The sequence below is a fragment of the Larus michahellis genome, chromosome 6 (assembly GCF_964199755.1).
Source record: "Larus michahellis chromosome 6, bLarMic1.1, whole genome shotgun sequence".
Lineage (NCBI taxonomy): Eukaryota > Metazoa > Chordata > Aves > Charadriiformes > Laridae > Larus > Larus michahellis.
Genome location: NC_133901.1, coordinates 11,810,106 through 11,826,972, shown reverse-complemented (window position 1 = coordinate 11,826,972; position 16,867 = coordinate 11,810,106). Strand labels below are relative to the sequence as shown.

Below are 16,867 nucleotides of genomic sequence, written 5' to 3'. Positions count from 1 at the left end.
CCCACACCGCCCTCCCGCACTCACACACACCCCCACGCCCACAACAACGCCTCACACCACACACACACACACAAACACACGCACAACACACGCACCTACCCACAACACACCTCACACAAAACAACACCCCACACGCAACACCCCGCAAAAAATACACACCCCTCACCACACGCACCCTGCCCTACACACACACACACACACACACACACGCCTCACCCAACAACACACGCACCTCACACAACACAACACCCCACACACAACACCACTAAGTACTTACACCACACTCACGCACCGCACACGCCCTACAGCCCCACACACCCTCCCTCTTCCCGCAACAACACACGCACCTGCCCCGACGCCTGCCACAATACCCCACTCGCAACACCACAACGCTCGCCAGACGCTCCGCCCGACGCCAAAATCATACAGCACCCAACACCCCAAAAGACCTCCACACCCCTGCTACACGCCCCGCAGCCCCGCACACCCACCCGCCTGCCGCAACACCCCACTCGCAACACCAAAACACTCAACGCCCCCCCGCCTGCCGGCAAAAGCCTACAGCACCCAACAACCCAAAAAACCTCCACAAGCCTCCCACGTGCCCTGCAGCCCCACACACCCACCCGCCTGCCGCAACCACACGCGCACCTGCCCCCCCGACACAACCCCCCACCCGCAACACCAAAACGCTCAACACCCCTCCGCCCGCCGCCAAAAGCCTACAGCACCCAACATGCCACGCGCAACACTCCAGAAAACCTCCACACCCCTGCCACACGGCCCGCAGCCCCACACACCCGCCCGCCTGCCGCAACTACACCCGCACCTGCCCCAAAACAGCCCCCCAAAATACTTACACACCACTCCCACACGCCCCGCGCCCTCCAGCCCCACACACCCACCCGCCTGCCGCAACACCCCACTCGCAACACCAAAACACTCAACACCCCCCCGCCTGCCGGCAAAAGCCTACAACAGCCCAAAAAACCTCCACAAGCCTCCCACGTGCCCTGCAGCCCCACACACCCACCCGCCTGCCGCAACCACACCCGCACCTGCCCCCCTGCCGGACGCAACAGCAAAACGCGCAGCACCCCTCTGCCCGCCGGCAAAAGCCTACAGCACCCGGTATTCCCAGGCGGTCTCCCATCCAAGTACTAACCGGGCCCGACCCTGCTTAGCTTCCGAGATCAGACGAGATCGGGCGTTCTCAGGGTGGTATGGCCGTAGGCACCCCTCTGCCCCACAACAGCCCTCTCCACACCCACCGCCCACACCGCCCTCCCGCACTCACACACACCCCCACGCCCACAACAACGCCTCACACCACACACACACACACACAAACACACGCACAACACACGCACCTACCCACAACACACCTCACACAAAACAACACCCCACACGCAACACCCCGCAAAAAATACACACCCCTCACCACACGCACCCTGCCCTACACACACACACACACACACACACGCCTCACCCAACAACACACGCACCTCACACAACACAACACCCCACACACAACACCACTAAGTACTTACACCACACTCACGCACCGCACACGCCCTACAGCCCCACACACCCTCCCTCCTCCCGCAACAACACGCGCACCTGCCCCGACGCCTGCCACAATACCCCACTCGCAACACCACAACGCTCGCCAGACGCTCCGCCCGACGCCAAAATCATACAGCACCCAACACCCCAAAAGACCTCCACACCCCTGCTACATGCCCCGCAGCCCCGCACACCCACCCGCCTGCCGCAACACCCCACTCGCAACACCAAAACACTCAACGCCCCCCCGCCTGCCGGCAAAAGCCTACAGCACCCAACAACCCAAAAAACCTCCACAAGCCTCCCACGTGCCCTGCAGCCCCACACACCCACCCGCCTGCCGCAACCACACACGCACCTGCCCCCCCGACACAACCCCCCACCCGCAACACCAAAACGCTCAACACCCCTCCGCCCGCCGCCAAAAGCCTACAGCACCCAACATGCCACGCGCAACACTCCAGAAAACCTCCACACCCCTGCCACACGGCCCGCAGCCCCTCACACCCGCCCGCCTGCCGCAACCACACCCGCACCTGCCCCCCTGCCGGACGCAACAGCAAAACGCGCAGCACCCCTCCGCCCGCCGGCAAAAACCTACAGCACCCGGTATTCCCAGGCGGTCTCCCATCCAAGTACTAACCGGGCCCGACCCTGCTTAGCTTCCGAGATCAGACGAGATCGGGCGTTCTCAGGGTGGTATGGCCGTAGGCACCCCTCTGCCCCACAACAGCCCTCTCCACACCCACCGCCCACACCGCCCTCCCGCACTCACACACACCCCCACGCCCACAACAACGCCTCACACCACACACACACACACAAACACACGCACAACACACGCACCTACCCACAACACACCTCACACAAAACAACACCCCACACGCAACACCCCGCAAAAAATACACACCCCTCACCACACGCACCCTGCCCTACACACACACACACACACACACACACGCCTCACCCAACAACACACGCACCTCACACAACACAACACCCCACACACAACACCACTAAGTACTTACACCACACTCACGCACCGCACACGCCCTACAGCCCCACACACCCTCCCTCTTCCCGCAACAACACACGCACCTGCCCCGACGCCTGCCACAATACCCCACTCGCAACACCACAACGCTCGCCAGACGCTCCGCCCGACGCCAAAATCATACAGCACCCAACACCCCAAAAGACCTCCACACCCCTGCTACACGCCCCGCAGCCCCGCACACCCACCCGCCTGCCGCAACACCCCACTCGCAACACCAAAACACTCAACGCCCCCCCGCCTGCCGGCAAAAGCCTACAGCACCCAACAACCCAAAAAACCTCCACAAGCCTCCCACGTGCCCTGCAGCCCCACACACCCACCCGCCTGCCGCAACCACACGCGCACCTGCCCCCCCGACACAACCCCCCACCCGCAACACCAAAACGCTCAACACCCCTCCGCCCGCCGCCAAAAGCCTACAGCACCCAACATGCCACGCGCAACACTCCAGAAAACCTCCACACCCCTGCCACACGGCCCGCAGCCCCACACACCCGCCCGCCTGCCGCAACTACACCCGCACCTGCCCCAAAACAGCCCCCCAAAATACTTACACACCACTCCCACACGCCCCGCGCCCTCCAGCCCCACACACCCACCCGCCTGCCGCAACACCCCACTCGCAACACCAAAACACTCAACACCCCCCCGCCTGCCGGCAAAAGCCTACAACAGCCCAAAAAACCTCCACAAGCCTCCCACGTGCCCTGCAGCCCCACACACCCACCCGCCTGCCGCAACCACACCCGCACCTGCCCCCCTGCCGGACGCAACAGCAAAACGCGCAGCACCCCTCTGCCCGCCGGCAAAAGCCTACAGCACCCGGTATTCCCAGGCGGTCTCCCATCCAAGTACTAACCGGGCCCGACCCTGCTTAGCTTCCGAGATCAGACGAGATCGGGCGTTCTCAGGGTGGTATGGCCGTAGGCACCCCTCTGCCCCACAACAGCCCTCTCCACACCCACCGCCCACACCGCCCTCCCGCACTCACACACACCCCCACGCCCACAACAACGCCTCACACCACACACACACACACACAAACACACGCACAACACACGCACCTACCCACAACACACCTCACACAAAACAACACCCCACACGCAACACCCCGCAAAAAATACACACCCCTCACCACACGCACCCTGCCCTACACACACACACACACACACACACGCCTCACCCAACAACACACGCACCTCACACAACACAACACCCCACACACAACACCACTAAGTACTTACACCACACTCACGCACCGCACACGCCCTACAGCCCCACACACCCTCCCTCCTCCCGCAACAACACGCGCACCTGCCCCGACGCCTGCCACAATACCCCACTCGCAACACCACAACGCTCGCCAGACGCTCCGCCCGACGCCAAAATCATACAGCACCCAACACCCCAAAAGACCTCCACACCCCTGCTACATGCCCCGCAGCCCCGCACACCCACCCGCCTGCCGCAACACCCCACTCGCAACACCAAAACACTCAACGCCCCCCCGCCTGCCGGCAAAAGCCTACAGCACCCAACAACCCAAAAAACCTCCACAAGCCTCCCACGTGCCCTGCAGCCCCACACACCCACCCGCCTGCCGCAACCACACACGCACCTGCCCCCCCGACACAACCCCCCACCCGCAACACCAAAACGCTCAACACCCCTCCGCCCGCCGCCAAAAGCCTACAGCACCCAACATGCCACGCGCAACACTCCAGAAAACCTCCACACCCCTGCCACACGGCCCGCAGCCCCTCACACCCGCCCGCCTGCCGCAACCACACCCGCACCTGCCCCCCTGCCGGACGCAACAGCAAAACGCGCAGCACCCCTCCGCCCGCCGGCAAAAACCTACAGCACCCGGTATTCCCAGGCGGTCTCCCATCCAAGTACTAACCGGGCCCGACCCTGCTTAGCTTCCGAGATCAGACGAGATCGGGCGTTCTCAGGGTGGTATGGCCGTAGGCACCCCTCTGCCCCACAACAGCCCTCTCCACACCCACCGCCCACACCGCCCTCCCGCACTCACACACACCCCCACGCCCACAACAACGCCTCACACCACACACACACACACAAACACACGCACAACACACGCACCTACCCACAACACACCTCACACAAAACAACACCCCACACGCAACACCCCGCAAAAAATACACACCCCTCACCACACGCACCCTGCCCTACACACACACACACACACACACACACGCCTCACCCAACAACACACGCACCTCACACAACACAACACCCCACACACAACACCACTAAGTACTTACACCACACTCACGCACCGCACACGCCCTACAGCCCCACACACCCTCCCTCTTCCCGCAACAACACACGCACCTGCCCCGACGCCTGCCACAATACCCCACTCGCAACACCACAACGCTCGCCAGACGCTCCGCCCGACGCCAAAATCATACAGCACCCAACACCCCAAAAGACCTCCACACCCCTGCTACACGCCCCGCAGCCCCGCACACCCACCCGCCTGCCGCAACACCCCACTCGCAACACCAAAACACTCAACGCCCCCCCGCCTGCCGGCAAAAGCCTACAGCACCCAACAACCCAAAAAACCTCCACAAGCCTCCCACGTGCCCTGCAGCCCCACACACCCACCCGCCTGCCGCAACCACACGCGCACCTGCCCCCCCGACACAACCCCCCACCCGCAACACCAAAACGCTCAACACCCCTCCGCCCGCCGCCAAAAGCCTACAGCACCCAACATGCCACGCGCAACACTCCAGAAAACCTCCACACCCCTGCCACACGGCCCGCAGCCCCACACACCCGCCCGCCTGCCGCAACTACACCCGCACCTGCCCCAAAACAGCCCCCCAAAATACTTACACACCACTCCCACACGCCCCGCGCCCTCCAGCCCCACACACCCACCCGCCTGCCGCAACACCCCACTCGCAACACCAAAACACTCAACACCCCCCCGCCTGCCGGCAAAAGCCTACAACAGCCCAAAAAACCTCCACAAGCCTCCCACGTGCCCTGCAGCCCCACACACCCACCCGCCTGCCGCAACCACACCCGCACCTGCCCCCCTGCCGGACGCAACAGCAAAACGCGCAGCACCCCTCTGCCCGCCGGCAAAAGCCTACAGCACCCGGTATTCCCAGGCGGTCTCCCATCCAAGTACTAACCGGGCCCGACCCTGCTTAGCTTCCGAGATCAGACGAGATCGGGCGTTCTCAGGGTGGTATGGCCGTAGGCACCCCTCTGCCCCACAACAGCCCTCTCCACACCCACCGCCCACACCGCCCTCCCGCACTCACACACACCCCCACGCCCACAACAACGCCTCACACCACACACACACACACACAAACACACGCACAACACACGCACCTACCCACAACACACCTCACACAAAACAACACCCCACACGCAACACCCCGCAAAAAATACACACCCCTCACCACACGCACCCTGCCCTACACACACACACACACACACACGCCTCACCCAACAACACACGCACCTCACACAACACAACACCCCACACACAACACCACTAAGTACTTACACCACACTCACGCACCGCACACGCCCTACAGCCCCACACACCCTCCCTCCTCCCGCAACAACACGCGCACCTGCCCCGACGCCTGCCACAATACCCCACTCGCAACACCACAACGCTCGCCAGACGCTCCGCCCGACGCCAAAATCATACAGCACCCAACACCCCAAAAGACCTCCACACCCCTGCTACACGCCCCGCAGCCCCGCACACCCACCCGCCTGCCGCAACACCCCACTCGCAACACCAAAACACTCAACGCCCCCCCGCCTGCCGGCAAAAGCCTACAGCACCCAACAACCCAAAAAACCTCCACAAGCCTCCCACGTGCCCTGCAGCCCCACACACCCACCCGCCTGCCGCAACCACACACGCACCTGCCCCCCCGACACAACCCCCCACCCGCAACACCAAAACGCTCAACACCCCTCCGCCCGCCGCCAAAAGCCTACAGCACCCAACATGCCACGCGCAACACTCCAGAAAACCTCCACACCCCTGCCACACGGCCCGCAGCCCCTCACACCCGCCCGCCTGCCGCAACCACACCCGCACCTGCCCCCCTGCCGGACGCAACAGCAAAACGCGCAGCACCCCTCCGCCCGCCGGCAAAAGCCTACAGCACCCGGTATTCCCAGGCGGTCTCCCATCCAAGTACTAACCGGGCCCGACCCTGCTTAGCTTCCGAGATCAGACGAGATCGGGCGTTCTCAGGGTGGTATGGCCGTAGGCACCCCTCTGCCCCACAACAGCCCTCTCCACACCCACCGCCCACACCGCCCTCCCGCACTCACACACACCCCCACGCCCACAACAACGCCTCACACCACACACACACACACACAAACACACGCACAACACACGCACCTACCCACAACACACCTCACACAAAACAACACCCCACACGCAACACCCCGCAAAAAATACACACCCCTCACCACACGCACCCTGCCCTACACACACACACACACACACATGCCTCACCCAACAACACACGCACCTCACACAACACAACACCCCACACACAACACCACTAAGTACTTACACCACACTCACGCACCGCACACGCCCTACAGCCCCACACACCCTCCCTCCTCCCGCAACAACACGCGCACCTGCCCCGACGCCTGCCACAATACCCCACTCGCAACACCACAACGCTCGCCAGACGCTCCGCCCGACGCCAAAATCATACAGCACCCAACACCCCAAAAGACCTCCACACCCCTGCTACACGCCCCGCAGCCCCGCACACCCACCCGCCTGCCGCAACACCCCACTCGCAACACCAAAACACTCAACGCCCCCCCGCCTGCCGGCAAAAGCCTACAGCACCCAACAACCCAAAAAACCTCCACAAGCCTCCCACGTGCCCTGCAGCCCCACACACCCACCCGCCTGCCGCAACCACACGCGCACCTGCCCCCCCGACACAACCCCCCACCCGCAACACCAAAACGCTCAACACCCCTCCGCCCGCCGCCAAAAGCCTACAGCACCCAACATGCCACGCGCAACACTCCAGAAAACCTCCACACCCCTGCCACACGGCCCGCAGCCCCACACACCTGCCCGCCTGCCGCAACTACACCCGCACCTGCCCCAACACAGCCCCCCAAAATACTTACACACCACTCCCACACGCCCCGCGCCCTCCAGCCCCACACACCCACCCGCCTGCCGCAACACCCCACTCGCAACACCAAAACACTCAACACCCCCCCGCCTGCCGGCAAAAGCCTACAACAGCCCAAAAAACCTCCACAAGCCTCCCACGTGCCCTGCAGCCCCACACACCCACCGCCTGCCGCAACCACACCCGCACCTGCCCCCCTGCCGGACGCAACAGCAAAACGCGCAGCACCCCTCTGCCCGCCGGCAAAAGCCTACAGCACCCGGTATTCCCGGGCGGTCTCCCATCCAAGTACTAACCGGGCCCGACCCTGCTTAGCTTCCGAGATCAGACGAGATCGGGCGTTCTCAGGGTGGTATGGCCGTAGGCACCCCTCTGCCCCACAACAGCCCTCTCCACACCCACCGCCCACACCGCCCTCCCGCACTCACACACACCCCCACGCCCACAACAACGCCTCACACCACACACACACACACACAAACACACGCACAACACACGCACCTACCCACAACACACCTCACACAAAACAACACCCCACACGCAACACCCCGCAAAAAATACACACCCCTCACCACACGCACCCTGCCCTACACACACACACACACACACACACGCCTCACCCAACAACACACGCACCTCACACAACACAACACCCCACACACAACACCACTAAGTACTTACACCACACTCACGCACCGCACACGCCCTACAGCCCCACACACCCTCCCTCCTCCCGCAACAACACGCGCACCTGCCCCGACGCCTGCCACAATACCCCACTCGCAACACCACAACGCTCGCCAGACGCTCCGCCCGACGCCAAAATCATACAGCACCCAACACCCCAAAAGACCTCCACACCCCTGCTACACGCCCCGCAGCCCCGCACACCCACCCGCCTGCCGCAACACCCCACTCGCAACACCAAAACACTCAACGCCCCCCCGCCTGCCGGCAAAAGCCTACAGCACCCAACAACCCAAAAAACCTCCACAAGCCTCCCACGTGCCCTGCAGCCCCACACACCCACCCGCCTGCCGCAACCACACGCGCACCTGCCCCCCCGACACAACCCCCCACCCGCAACACCAAAACGCTCAACACCCCTCCGCCCGCCGCCAAAAGCCTACAGCACCCAACATGCCACGCGCAACACTCCAGAAAACCTCCACACCCCTGCCACACGGCCCGCAGCCCCACACACCCGCCCGCCTGCCGCAACTACACCCGCACCTGCCCCAACACAGCCCCCCAAAATACTTACACACCACTCCCACACGCCCCGCGCCCTCCAGCCCCACACACCCACCCGCCTGCCGCAACACCCCACTCGCAACACCAAAACACTCAACACCCCCCCGCCTGCCGGCAAAAGCCTACAACAGCCCAAAAAACCTCCACAAGCCTCCCACGTGCCCTGCAGCCCCACACACCCACCCGCCTGCCGCAACCACACGCGCACCTGCCCCCCCGACACAACCCCCCACCCGCAACACCAAAACGCTCAACACCCCTCCGCCCGCCGCCAAAAGCCTACAGCACCCAACATGCCACGCGCAACACTCCAGAAAACCTCCACACCCCTGCCACACGGCCCGCAGCCCCACACACCCGCCCGCCTGCCGCAACTACACCCGCACCTGCCCCAACACAGCCCCCCAAAATACTTACACACCACTCCCACACGCCCCGCGCCCTCCAGCCCCACACACCCACCCGCCTGCCGCAACACCCCACTCGCAACACCAAAACACTCAACACCCCCCCGCCTGCCGGCAAAAGCCTACAACAGCCCAAAAAACCTCCACAAGCCTCCCACGTGCCCTGCAGCCCCACACACCCACCCGCCTGCCGCAACCACACCCGCACCTGCCCCCCTGCCGGACGCAACAGCAAAACGCGCAGCACCCCTCTGCCCGCCGGCAAAAGCCTACAGCACCCGGTATTCCCAGGCGGTCTCCCATCCAAGTACTAACCGGGCCCGACCCTGCTTAGCTTCCGAGATCAGACGAGATCGGGCGTTCTCAGGGTGGTATGGCCGTAGGCACCCCTCTGCCCCACAACAGCCCTCTCCACACCCACCGCCCACACCGCCCTCCCGCACTCACACACACCCCCACGCCCACAACAACGCCTCACACCACACACACACACACACAAACACACGCACAACACACGCACCTACCCACAACACACCTCACACAAAACAACACCCCACACGCAACACCCCGCAAAAAATACACACCCCTCACCACACGCACCCTGCCCTACACACACACACACACACACACACGCCTCACCCAACAACACACGCACCTCACACAACACAACACCCCACACACAACACCACTAAGTACTTACACCACACTCACGCACCGCACACGCCCTACAGCCCCACACACCCTCCCTCCTCCCGCAACAACACGCGCACCTGCCCCGACGCCTGCCACAATACCCCACTCGCAACACCACAACGCTCGCCAGACGCTCCGCCCGACGCCAAAATCATACAGCACCCAACACCCCAAAAGACCTCCACACCCCTGCTACACGCCCCGCAGCCCCGCACACCCACCCGCCTGCCGCAACACCCCACTCGCAACACCAAAACACTCAACGCCCCCCCGCCTGCCGGCAAAAGCCTACAGCACCCAACAACCCAAAAAACCTCCACAAGCCTCCCACGTGCCCTGCAGCCCCACACACCCACCCGCCTGCCGCAACCACACGCGCACCTGCCCCCCCGACACAACCCCCCACCCGCAACACCAAAACGCTCAACACCCCTCCGCCCGCCGCCAAAAGCCTACAGCACCCAACATGCCACGCGCAACACTCCAGAAAACCTCCACACCCCTGCCACACGGCCCGCAGCCCCACACACCCGCCCGCCTGCCGCAACTACACCCGCACCTGCCCCAACACAGCCCCCCAAAATACTTACACACCACTCCCACACGCCCCGCGCCCTCCAGCCCCACACACCCACCCGCCTGCCGCAACACCCCACTCGCAACACCAAAACACTCAACACCCCCCCGCCTGCCGGCAAAAGCCTACAACAGCCCAAAAAACCTCCACAAGCCTCCCACGTGCCCTGCAGCCCCACACACCCACCCGCCTGCCACAACCACACGCGCACCTGCCCCCCCGACACAACCCCCCACCCGCAACACCAAAACGCTCAACACCCCTCTGCCCGCCGCCAAAAGCCTACAGCACCCAACATGCCACGCGCAACACTCCAGAAAACCTCCACACCCCTGCCACACGGCCCGCAGCCCCACAAACCCGCCCGCCTGCCGCAACACCCACTCGCAACACCAAAACACTCAACACCCCCCCGCCTGCCGGCAAAAGCCTACAACAGCCCAAAAAACCTCCACAAGCCTCCCACGCGCCCCGCAGCCCCACACGCCCACCCGCCTGCCGCAACCACACCCGCACCTGCCCCCCTGCCGGATGCAACAGCAAAACGCGCAGCACCCCTCCGCCCGCCGGCAAAAGCCTACAGCACCCGATATTCCCAGGCGGTCTCCCATCCAAGTACTAACCGGGCCCGACCCTGCTTAGCTTCCGAGATCAGACGAGATCGGGCATTCTCAGGGTGGTATGGCCGTAGGCACCCCTCTGCCCCACAACAGCCCTCTCCACACCCACCGCCCACACCGCCCTCCCGCACTCACACACACCCCCACGCCCACAACAACGCCTCACACCACACACACACACACACAAACACACGCACAACACACGCACCTACCCACAACACACCTCACACAAAACAACACCCCACACGCAACACCCCGCAAAAAATACACACCCCTCACCACACGCACCCTGCCCTACACACACACACACACACACACGCCTCACCCAACAACACACGCACCTCACACAACACAACACCCCACACACAACACCACTAAGTACTTACACCACACTCACGCACCGCACACGCCCTACAGCCCCACACACCCTCCCTCCTCCCGCAACAACACGCGCACCTGCCCCGACGCCTGCCACAATACCCCACTCGCAACACCACAACGCTCGCCAGACGCTCCGCCCGACGCCAAAATCATACAGCACCCAACACCCCAAAAGACCTCCACACCCCTGCTACACGCCCCGCAGCCCCGCACACCCACCCGCCTGCCGCAACACCCCACTCGCAACACCAAAACACTCAACGCCCCCCCGCCTGCCGGCAAAAGCCTACAGCACCCAACAACCCAAAAAACCTCCACAAGCCTCCCACGTGCCCTGCAGCCCCACACACCCACCCGCCTGCCGCAACCACACGCGCACCTGCCCCCCCGACACAACCCCCCACCCGCAACACCAAAACGCTCAACACCCCTCCGCCCGCCGCCAAAAGCCTACAGCACCCAACATGCCACGCGCAACACTCCAGAAAACCTCCACACCCCTGCCACACGGCCCGCAGCCCCACACACCCGCCCGCCTGCCGCAACCACACCCGCACCTGCCCCCCTGCCGGACGCAACAGCAAAACGCGCAGCACCCCTCCGCCCGCCGGCAAAAGCCTACAGCACCCGGTATTCCCAGGCGGTCTCCCATCCAAGTACTAACCGGGCCCGACCCTGCTTAGCTTCCGAGATCAGACGAGATCGGGCGTTCTCAGGGTGGTATGGCCGTAGGCACCCCTCTGCCCCACAACAGCCCTCTCCACACCCACCGCCCACACCGCCCTCCCGCACTCACACACACCCCCACGCCCACAACAACGCCTCACACCACACACACACACACACAAACACACGCACAACACACGCACCTACCCACAACACACCTCACACAAAACAACACCCCACACGCAACACCCCGCAAAAAATACACACCCCTCACCACACGCACCCTGCCCTACACACACACACACACACACACACGCCTCACCCAACAACACACGCACCTCACACAACACAACACCCCACACACAACACCACTAAGTACTTACACCACACTCACGCACCGCACACGCCCTACAGCCCCACACACCCTCCCTCCTCCCGCAACAACACGCGCACCTGCCCCGACGCCTGCCACAATACCCCACTCGCAACACCACAACGCTCGCCAGACGCTCCGCCCGACGCCAAAATCATACAGCACCCAACACCCCAAAAGACCTCCACACCCCTGCTACACGCCCCGCAGCCCCGCACACCCACCCGCCTGCCGCAACACCCCACTCGCAACACCAAAACACTCAACGCCCCCCCGCCTGCCGGCAAAAGCCTACAGCACCCAACAACCCAAAAAACCTCCACAAGCCTCCCACGTGCCCTGCAGCCCCACACACCCACCCGCCTGCCGCAACCACACGCGCACCTGCCCCCCCGACACAACCCCCCACCCGCAACACCAAAACGCTCAACACCCCTCCGCCCGCCGCCAAAAGCCTACAGCACCCAACATGCCACGCGCAACACTCCAGAAAACCTCCACACCCCTGCCACACGGCCCGCAGCCCCACACACCCGCCCGCCTGCCGCAACTACACCCGCACCTGCCCCAACACAGCCCCCCAAAATACTTACACACCACTCCCACACGCCCCGCGCCCTCCAGCCCCACACACCCACCCGCCTGCCGCAACACCCCACTCGCAACACCAAAACACTCAACACCCCCCCGCCTGCCGGCAAAAGCCTACAACAGCCCAAAAAACCTCCACAAGCCTCCCACGTGCCCTGCAGCCCCACACACCCACCCGCCTGCCACAACCACACGCGCACCTGCCCCCCCGACACAACCCCCCACCCGCAACACCAAAACGCTCAACACCCCTCTGCCCGCCGCCAAAAGCCTACAGCACCCAACATGCCACGCGCAACACTCCAGAAAACCTCCACACCCCTGCCACACGGCCCGCAGCCCCACAAACCCGCCCGCCTGCCGCAACACCCACTCGCAACACCAAAACACTCAACACCCCCCCGCCTGCCGGCAAAAGCCTACAACAGCCCAAAAAACCTCCACAAGCCTCCCACGCGCCCCGCAGCCCCACACGCCCACCCGCCTGCCGCAACCACACCCGCACCTGCCCCCCTGCCGGATGCAACAGCAAAACGCGCAGCACCCCTCCGCCCGCCGGCAAAAGCCTACAGCACCCGGTATTCCCAGGCGGTCTCCCATCCAAGTACTAACCGGGCCCGACCCTGCTTAGCTTCCGAGATCAGACGAGATCGGGCGTTCTCAGGGTGGTATGGCCGTAGGCACCCCTCTGCCCCACAACAGCCCTCTCCACACCCACCGCCCACACCGCCCTCCCGCACTCACACACACCCCCACGCCCACAACAACGCCTCACACCACACACACACACACACAAACACACGCACAACACACGCACCTACCCACAACACACCTCACACAAAACAACACCCCACACGCAACACCCCGCAAAAAATACACACCCCTCACCACACGCACCCTGCCCTACACACACACACACACACACACACGCCTCACCCAACAACACACGCACCTCACACAACACAACACCCCACACACAACACCACTAAGTACTTACACCACACTCACGCACCGCACACGCCCTACAGCCCCACACACCCTCCCTCCTCCCGCAACAACACGCGCACCTGCCCCGACGCCTGCCACAATACCCCACTCGCAACACCACAACGCTCGCCAGACGCTCCGCCCGACGCCAAAATCATACAGCACCCAACACCCCAAAAGACCTCCACACCCCTGCTACACGCCCCGCAGCCCCGCACACCCACCCGCCTGCCGCAACACCCCACTCGCAACACCAAAACACTCAACGCCCCCCCGCCTGCCGGCAAAAGCCTACAGCACCCAACAACCCAAAAAACCTCCACAAGCCTCCCACGTGCCCTGCAGCCCCACACACCCACCCGCCTGCCGCAACCACACGCGCACCTGCCCCCCCGACACAACCCCCCACCCGCAACACCAAAACGCTCAACACCCCTCCGCCCGCCGCCAAAAGCCTACAGCACCCAACATGCCACGCGCAACACTCCAGAAAACCTCCACACCCCTGCCACACGGCCCGCAGCCCCACACACCCGCCCGCCTGCCGCAACTACACCCGCACCTGCCCCAACACAGCCCCCCAAAATACTTACACACCACTCCCACACGCCCCGCGCCCTCCAGCCCCACACACCCACCCGCCTGCCGCAACACCCCACTCGCAACACCAAAACACTCAACACCCCCCCGCCTGCCGGCAAAAGCCTACAACAGCCCAAAAAACCTCCACAAGCCTCCCACGTGCCCTGCAGCCCCACACACCCACCCGCCTGCCACAACCACACGCGCACCTGCCCCCCCGACACAACCCCCCACCCGCAACACCAAAACGCTCAACACCCCTCTGCCCGCCGCCAAAAGCCTACAGCACCCAACATGCCACGCGCAACACTCCAGAAAACCTCCACACCCCTGCCACACGGCCCGCAGCCCCACAAACCCGCCCGCCTGCCGCAACACCCACTCGCAACACCAAAACACTCAACACCCCCCCGCCTGCCGGCAAAAGCCTACAACAGCCCAAAAAACCTCCACAAGCCTCCCACGCGCCCCGCAGCCCCACACGCCCACCCGCCTGCCGCAACCACACCCGCACCTGCCCCCCTGCCGGATGCAACAGCAAAACGCGCAGCACCCCTCCGCCCGCCGGCAAAAGCCTACAGCACCCGGTATTCCCAGGCGGTCTCCCATCCAAGTACTAACCGGGCCCGACCCTGCTTAGCTTCCGAGATCAGACGAGATCGGGCATTCTCAGGGTGGTATGGCCGTAGGCACCCCTCTGCCCCACAACAGCCCTCTCCACACCCACCGCCCACACCGCCCTCCCGCACTCACACACACCCCCACGCCCACAACAACGCCTCACACCACACACACACACACACAAACACACGCACAACACACGCACCTACCCACAACACACCTCACACAAAACAACACCCCACACGCAACACCCCGCAAAAAATACACACCCCTCACCACACGCACCCTGCCCTACACACACACACACACACACACGCCTCACCCAACAACACACGCACCTCACACAACACAACACCCCACACACAACACCACTAAGTACTTACACCACACTCACGCACCGCACACGCCCTACAGCCCCACACACCCTCCCTCCTCCCGCAACAACACGCGCACCTGCCCCGACGCCTGCCACAATACCCCACTCGCAACACCACAACGCTCGCCAGACGCTCCGCCCGACGCCAAAATCATACAGCACCCAACACCCCAAAAGACCTCCACACCCCTGCTACACGCCCCGCAGCCCCGCACACCCACCCGCCTGCCGCAACACCCCACTCGCAACACCAAAACACTCAACGCCCCCCCGCCTGCCGGCAAAAGCCTACAGCACCCAACAACCCAAAAAACCTCCACAAGCCTCCCACGTGCCCTGCAGCCCCACACACCCACCCGCCTGCCGCAACCACACGCGCACCTGCCCCCCCGACACAACCCCCCACCCGCAACACCAAAACGCTCAACACCCCTCCGCCCGCCGCCAAAAGCCTACAGCACCCAACATGCCACGCGCAACACTCCAGAAAACCTCCACACCCCTGCCACACGGCCCGCAGCCCCACACACCCGCCCGCCTGCCGCAACCACACCCGCACCTGCCCCCCTGCCGGACGCAACAGCAAAACGCGCAGCACCCCTCCGCCCGCCGGCAAAAGCCTACAGCACCCGGTATTCCCAGGCGGTCTCCCATCCAAGTACTAACCGGGCCCGACCCTGCTTAGCTTCCGAGATCAGACGAGATCGGGCGTTCTCAGGGTGGTATGGCCGTAGGCACCCCTCTGCCCCACAACAGCCCTCTCCACACCCACCGCCCACACCGCCCTCCCGCACTCACACACACCCCCACGCCCACAACAACGCCTCACACCACACACACACACACAAACACACGCACAACACACGCACCTACCCACAACACACCTCACACAAAACAACACCCCACACGCAACACCCCGCAAAA

General features: G+C 63.8%; 13 non-coding genes across 13 annotated transcripts; all 13 read right to left on the bottom strand.

The window, feature by feature from the left end:
• Positions 1-1,116: 1,116 nt before the first annotated feature.
• On the bottom strand, positions 1,117-1,235 carry LOC141745535 (5S ribosomal RNA). Its single transcript, XR_012587813.1, has one exon. It is a non-coding gene; the product is annotated as a 5S ribosomal RNA (ribosomal RNA).
• Positions 1,236-2,160: 925 nt separating this feature from the next.
• LOC141745635 (5S ribosomal RNA) lies at positions 2,161-2,279 on the bottom strand. The gene has a single exon (XR_012587907.1). It is a non-coding gene; the product is annotated as a 5S ribosomal RNA (ribosomal RNA).
• Positions 2,280-3,433: 1,154 nt separating this feature from the next.
• LOC141745534 (5S ribosomal RNA) lies at positions 3,434-3,552 on the bottom strand. The gene has a single exon (XR_012587812.1). It is a non-coding gene; the product is annotated as a 5S ribosomal RNA (ribosomal RNA).
• A 925-nt stretch (positions 3,553-4,477) lies between these two features.
• Positions 4,478-4,596, bottom strand: LOC141745634 (5S ribosomal RNA). Its single transcript, XR_012587906.1, has one exon. It is a non-coding gene; the product is annotated as a 5S ribosomal RNA (ribosomal RNA).
• A 1,154-nt stretch (positions 4,597-5,750) lies between these two features.
• On the bottom strand, positions 5,751-5,869 carry LOC141745533 (5S ribosomal RNA). Its single transcript, XR_012587811.1, has one exon. It is a non-coding gene; the product is annotated as a 5S ribosomal RNA (ribosomal RNA).
• A 923-nt stretch (positions 5,870-6,792) lies between these two features.
• On the bottom strand, positions 6,793-6,911 carry LOC141745532 (5S ribosomal RNA). The gene has a single exon (XR_012587810.1). It is a non-coding gene; the product is annotated as a 5S ribosomal RNA (ribosomal RNA).
• A 1,151-nt stretch (positions 6,912-8,062) lies between these two features.
• Positions 8,063-8,181, bottom strand: LOC141745615 (5S ribosomal RNA). Its single transcript, XR_012587888.1, has one exon. It is a non-coding gene; the product is annotated as a 5S ribosomal RNA (ribosomal RNA).
• A 1,561-nt stretch (positions 8,182-9,742) lies between these two features.
• LOC141745531 (5S ribosomal RNA) lies at positions 9,743-9,861 on the bottom strand. Its single transcript, XR_012587809.1, has one exon. It is a non-coding gene; the product is annotated as a 5S ribosomal RNA (ribosomal RNA).
• A 1,459-nt stretch (positions 9,862-11,320) lies between these two features.
• LOC141745694 (5S ribosomal RNA) lies at positions 11,321-11,439 on the bottom strand. Its single transcript, XR_012587965.1, has one exon. It is a non-coding gene; the product is annotated as a 5S ribosomal RNA (ribosomal RNA).
• Positions 11,440-12,362: 923 nt separating this feature from the next.
• On the bottom strand, positions 12,363-12,481 carry LOC141745530 (5S ribosomal RNA). Its single transcript, XR_012587808.1, has one exon. It is a non-coding gene; the product is annotated as a 5S ribosomal RNA (ribosomal RNA).
• Positions 12,482-13,940: 1,459 nt separating this feature from the next.
• LOC141745529 (5S ribosomal RNA) lies at positions 13,941-14,059 on the bottom strand. The gene has a single exon (XR_012587807.1). It is a non-coding gene; the product is annotated as a 5S ribosomal RNA (ribosomal RNA).
• A 1,459-nt stretch (positions 14,060-15,518) lies between these two features.
• Positions 15,519-15,637, bottom strand: LOC141745647 (5S ribosomal RNA). The gene has a single exon (XR_012587919.1). It is a non-coding gene; the product is annotated as a 5S ribosomal RNA (ribosomal RNA).
• A 923-nt stretch (positions 15,638-16,560) lies between these two features.
• On the bottom strand, positions 16,561-16,679 carry LOC141745528 (5S ribosomal RNA). The gene has a single exon (XR_012587806.1). It is a non-coding gene; the product is annotated as a 5S ribosomal RNA (ribosomal RNA).
• Between the last annotated feature and the right edge of the window lie 188 nt (positions 16,680-16,867).